Raw genomic sequence first — 6,000 nt, forward strand, 5'->3', positions numbered from 1 at the left:
ACCCTGAATACTTCCAGTTGTGGTCCTTTACCTATTTTCAACATTCAGTGCCTATGGGCCGGAGCAATATTACAGTAGGTAGAGTGTCTACCTTGCATGCGCTGACTTGGGTTCGATCCCTCTGCATCCTATATGGTTCCTTAAGCACCACCAGGAGTAATTCCTGAGTGCAGAGCCAGGAGTAATTGCCTGAGCATTGCCGGTGTGACCCAAAAACAAACAAAAGAATTCCCAGTCAACATTCAGTGCCTGTCCAAAGTGATCACTTCCAACTATTATTATCATACTGATCCCTTCTCTATCCTAACTGTCTTTCACCCCTCACATACTGTGGCAAACTTCCAACCATTGACCAGTCCTTCTGGCTCCTGTTTTTCCTGACCTTAGTATAAGGTCAGGAAAAATTCCTTTCCTTAATTAGTATATTAATCTAATACTGTTGTTTTTATATCCCACAAATGAATGTAGTCATTCTATATCTGTCTCTCTCCTTCTGACTCATTGTACTCAGCATGATAATCTCCATGTCCATACATTTATAAGCAAATTTTACGACTTTAGTTTTCCTAACAGCTGCTCAGTATTGCATTGTGTAGTTGTACCATATTTTTCTTTACACAGTTGTCTGTTCTCAGGAACTCAGGTTTTTTTCCGGATTCTGGCTATCGTGAATAGTGCTGCAATGAACATAGAAGTGCAGGTGATGTTTCTGCTGCGTGTTTTGGTCTCCTCCTTTGGTTATTTCTGGGTCAAATGGGAGCTCAATTTCTAATTATTTGAGAAATGCCCATATTGTTTTCAAAAAAGACTGGAGCAGTTGGCATTTCCACCAACAATGAATGAGAGTTTTTGTTCCTCTCCCTGCATCTGCGCCAGTGCTGGTTGTTCTTATTCTTTTCGATGTGTGCCAATCTCTGTGGTCTGAAATGGTATCTCATTGTTGTTCTAATTTGCATCTCCCTAATGATTAGTGATGTAGAGAATTTTTTCCTGTGCCTTTTGGCTATTTGGATTTCTTCTTTGAGGAAGTTTCTGTTTATTTCTTCTCCCCATTTTTTGATGGGGTTGGATTTTTTTATGGAAAAAATATTTCTTATTGCTTGGCTAATAAAGTCAAAATGTTGGTCTCTTGTTGCTCCTTTCCTGCTGTATCTGTCTGTCACAGGCTTCATCTACCCAGGAGGGAGACCAGCTCTGAGTTTCCCTGACCAGTTGTAGAAAGTTAAAGGGTTTTGACTGGGAATTTATTGGCTCACCATTAGGTATTCCTCCTCCTGGAGGTGCCTTCCCATGCTATGAAGCTGAAAAACTTTGATTTAACAGCCCCACCTCTGTTCAAGCAAGGGGTCTGCTGATATGACATATAAGAATGTAGGAAGTGACTCAGAGACTCAGACTGTCTCTGCCACTTACTTTGCCATAACAATTGAGGAGGGGGGCCTTGTTTCTCTTGGGCTCCTCTGGGTACAAGCTCTGTGTGTGTAAGTGCACATGTGTGTGTGTGTTTATACATGTGTATATGTGTTTATGCATGTGCATGCATTGCGTGTGCATGTGCATATGTGTATTTGCAGAGAGGCTGTTCCCTGCATGTTCCCAGCCAGTGCGGTGTGGTTCAGTCTGCAGACCAGGTGGGGCAGTTCTGGGTTTCCCCACCTTTCCAGGATGCATAGGCACGAGCTCCCCAGGAGGGTCCATCCTGCAGCCTTGGGCCACTCAGAGGGCCAGAGGGACTCAGTGATCTTCTTCTCAGTAAGAAAGAACCAGCACTGACCTAGCCCATTTTCCCCATGGGTCAGTCTACTCTGCCACTGAGTGAAATGAATACAGGTGGGCACCCAAAAATGTCACAGGGCCAGCGTAGCTGAGATGGGGAACTGTGGCTCTGCAGGACTGCCGATGCTTCCTGGAAGCGGAGGTGGGTGCAGGACTGCCGATGCTTCCTGGAGGCAGAGGCAGGTGAGCACTCTAGGGGTGTGTGTGCATGTCCAGAGGAGCAGTGCTGGATCTCCTATCTCTGGACAGCAGTTTTCTGGAGGGACACTCCATCCATAGCTCTGAGGGTAGCAAGTAAATGCTGGATAGGCCCCCGGGGGGTGGGAGGGTGTGAGTCAGGCAGAAACCTTGCCCAGGGTGGGGCAGGAATAATTGTTCTCCTGTTAAGAAGGGAGAGGCCAGGGTCGCCAAGGAGAATAACAGCTCTCATGGGCTTGCACCTGCTCCTCAAGAGCACCTGCCCAGCCCTGCTGCCATCAGAGCAGGCCCACTGTTGGCAGAAACCCTGTGTATCTCAGGGTTGGAGATACAGCCTACCCTTCCCCCCATACCCTCATCAACCACATCTTTGTCAAAGAAATAGGTTTTGGATGCACCCCCACCACCCACTCCCGATATCCATATATTATTATTCTTTGGTCCTTAAAACCTCAAATTTTATGAAATGAAAAAAAATGGGGGGCCGGGATGATAGTACAACAGGGAGGGCATTTGCCTTGCATGCAGCCGACCTGGGTTTGATCCCCAGCATCCCATATGGTCCCCCAAGCACTGCAAGGAGTGATTCCTGTGTGCAGAGCCAGGAGTAACCACCGAGCATTGCCAGGTGAGACCCTCCCCTTCCAAAAAAAAGCAAAAAATAAAAATAAAACAAAATCTGAGGGGAGGCGGCAGAGCAATAGTACAGCAGATCCGGCGCTTGTACCAGTCAACCTAGGTTCAGTCCCCGGCACTGCATAAGCCCCCCGCTGAATCCCTTCAGCAGTAACCTCTGAGTGCAGAGCCACGACTAAACCCTGAGTATTGCCCAAAAACCAAAAAGAAAAAAGAAAAAAAAATTTTGAGCTTCTCAAGACAGTGGTTTGGTGCAAGAGCCCAAGGAGGCGATGGTGCTTGGGCCCACGGTGTAGGTATCTGGCTCACTTCCTGGCAGTGATGGGGGCCTCAGGGGCTGCTCCTGGCACTACTCTGGGGACCAGGGAGGTTGGGGGGACTGGGAATTGAACCCAAGGCAGATGCATACCAGGCTGGTGTGCTAAGTGTCCTGGACACTTATAGTGTCCTGTTCCTCACTACAGCCTTGCCTTCTTTACGATCCCAAGATATGGAAACAGCCCAAATGTCGAATCATGGAGGGATGGATAAAAAATGGGAGTCCATTTACCCCCACTCACAACGAGATCCCATTCAGCCATTCCAAAAAAAAAAGTTAAGTTCTTGTGACAAGTTTGAACCCTGAGATCTCTTTCTCTCTCTCTCTCTCTCTGTCTCTCTCTCTCTGTCTCTCTCTCTCTCTCTCTTTCTCTCTCTGTGTGTGTGTGTGTGTGTGTGTGTGTGTGTGTGTGTTATGGAGCCACTTTCAGCATTGCTCAGAAATATGCTCAGGTACTCAGGAAGGTGTTCAGGGCCACTCCTGGAAGTGCTTGAGGGATCGGATGGGATGCCTGGGATCGAACCTAGGTTCGAACCCAGTGCAAACACCCCCCACACTGTACTATCACTCCCACCCCCAAACCCCTGAAATCTTTATACTGCATGAAATAGAGATACAGTTGCTGTCCAAGCTCACATCCACACCACGTCAGGTCCTTTGGTACCACCAAGCGGCTCATCGAAGCAGAGAGCAGATTGGAGATTGCCAGAGGTGGATGATGGGAGAAATGGGCCTAAGGGTGCCAGAGGGTCGTGGCCTCCAGTTGTCAAACAGGTAAACCTGGGGTGGAATGTACAGCATGGAGACAGAGCTCATGCCTAGTGTACATCTGAAAGATGTTAAGACCGTTGGTGTTTTGAAAATTTTACTTTTACTGCAGTATCATCATTGCAGTATTTGGGTGGGGGCCCACACCGGCTATGCTCAGGGCTTACTCTTGGTTCTGAGCTTAGGGATCCCTCCTAGAAGGGTTCAGGAGACCCTAAGGGTTGCCAGCAATTGAATTCAGGTTGGCCATGTGCAAGGCAAGTGCTTACCCACTGTACAATCTCTCTGGACCCTGCATTCATTGTCTTAGTGTTCCAAGACCCCTACATCAATCTCTCTACCAGTGTTTCACTTAATCACTTAACTTCCCGTTAGTCGTCGATTTGCTCGAGCGGGCGCCAGTAACGTCTCCATTTGTCCCTGTCGCGTGCTAGTGTAGCCCAATGGCATCTCTTCGCTCCGGGAACATGGAGGGCCTCAAACCGATCGTTCATGATCTTGACAAAGAAGTCTGACCATCTGGTAGGTGGGCGGCCACGCGGTCTCTTGACATCCCGTGGAATCCAATCAGTAACAGCTCTAGTCCAACGGTCGTCTTTAAATCTCATTACGTGACCAGCCCATCTGATTTTCGACACCTTGGCATATGAGACAGCGTCCCTGATCCTTGATCGTCGACGGATGTCAGAACTCCGTATTCGTTCTCTCATTTGAGTAAAACGTGATATTCCAAGCATAGCTCTTTCTATTCTTCTTTGGGAGACCTGAATGGCGTTCTCATCTTGTTTGCGTAGGGCCCAGATCTCTGAGGCATATGTTAATGCAGGAAGAACAGTGGAATCAAAGAGATGTGCCCGGAGCCGGAGGTTCTTCGTCCTCTTAGCTATTTCTTCGACGTTCTTGAAGGCGTTCCAAGCCGCTCTCTTCCTCCTGCGCAGCTCGGGTGCCAGGTCATTTGTCATGTTGACCTCTCGACCTAGGTACACATAGCTGTTGCATTCGGAGATGGTCGTTCCATTGAGAGCGAATGGGGCGTCAGGAACAAGGCTGTTTCTCATAAACATTGTCTTCGTAAGATTCAGCTGTAGTCCTACCTTTCCACACTCACGGTCAAAGTCAGCCAGCATTTGTGCCGCTTGGCTGATGTTTGGTGTTATTAAAACAATGTCATCAGCAAAGCGGAGGTGGTGTAGTTGCCGACCATCTATCTTCACTCCCATTCCTTCCCATTCCAGTCGTCGCATGATGTTCTCGAGGGTGGCACTGAAGAGTTTCGGTGAAATGGTATCACCCTGCCGCACCCCTCTCTTGACATCAACGATCACTTCTTTGTAGAATGGTGAGATCCTGGTAGTGAATCCGCAATACAGCTCACGGAGGATCCTGATGTATTGGGCTTGAATGCCCTGATTGGCTAGGGCTTCAATGACCGCTTCCGTCTCAACAGAATCAAAGGCCTTCTTTAAATCAATGAACGTTAAGCAGAGCGGCATCTTGAACTCCCGAGAAACCTCAATGAGCTTGGTTACCGTGTGGATATGGTCGATGGTGCTGAATCCTTTGCGGAACCCTGCTTGCTCGCATGGTTGTCCTTCATCTAGTGTTCTGCCAATCCTATTGAGGATGACTCGAGTGAACAGCTTGTAGATGACAGACAATAGGCAGATCGGGCGATAGTTGCCAATGTCATGGATGTCTCCCTTCTTGAACAGTAGTACGGTCCTGCTGGTTTTCCATTGGGACGGAACCTTGCATTCAAACAGGTAGCGAGTGAAGAGCCGAGCCAGTGTATTGATGAGTACTGACGGCAGGTTCTTCAGGTGTTCAGGTCTGACCTTGTCTGGGCCGGGTGCTGTTTGCTTCTTTACCAACGAAATGGCGTGTCGGATTTCGGAAGGGAGAACGTTAGGAACGACATACCCATCCTGTGGAATTTGGTATGTCGGCAAGTGGACATGGCTATCGAAGAGATTTGAGTAGAAGTCATGGATAATCTTCTCCATTGCCGTTCTGGAGGATGTGATGGATCCATCAGGACGTCGGAGGGCAGTCATCTTAGTCTTATAGTTGGCGAAGGACAGGCGGGCGTTACGAATTTTTAAAAAACGGTTCTCATTACAAGAGGAAAAATGAATGTGGTGGTAGATGGGGACTGCAGTGGCCACTTTGACTGTGTGCGTCAACTCTGACTCAGTCTGTACACCTGGAACCCATACAGATCTCAGTCGCGGCTATATCATTATATCTTTTATAATGATAAATGAGGGGGCAGTTTAGTTTTATTTTTTTATTGGGCTCACGCC

Source organism: Sorex fumeus, unplaced genomic scaffold, assembly GCF_029834395.1.
Source record: "Sorex fumeus unplaced genomic scaffold, SorFum_2.1 ptg000122l, whole genome shotgun sequence".
NCBI lineage: Eukaryota > Metazoa > Chordata > Mammalia > Eulipotyphla > Soricidae > Sorex > Sorex fumeus.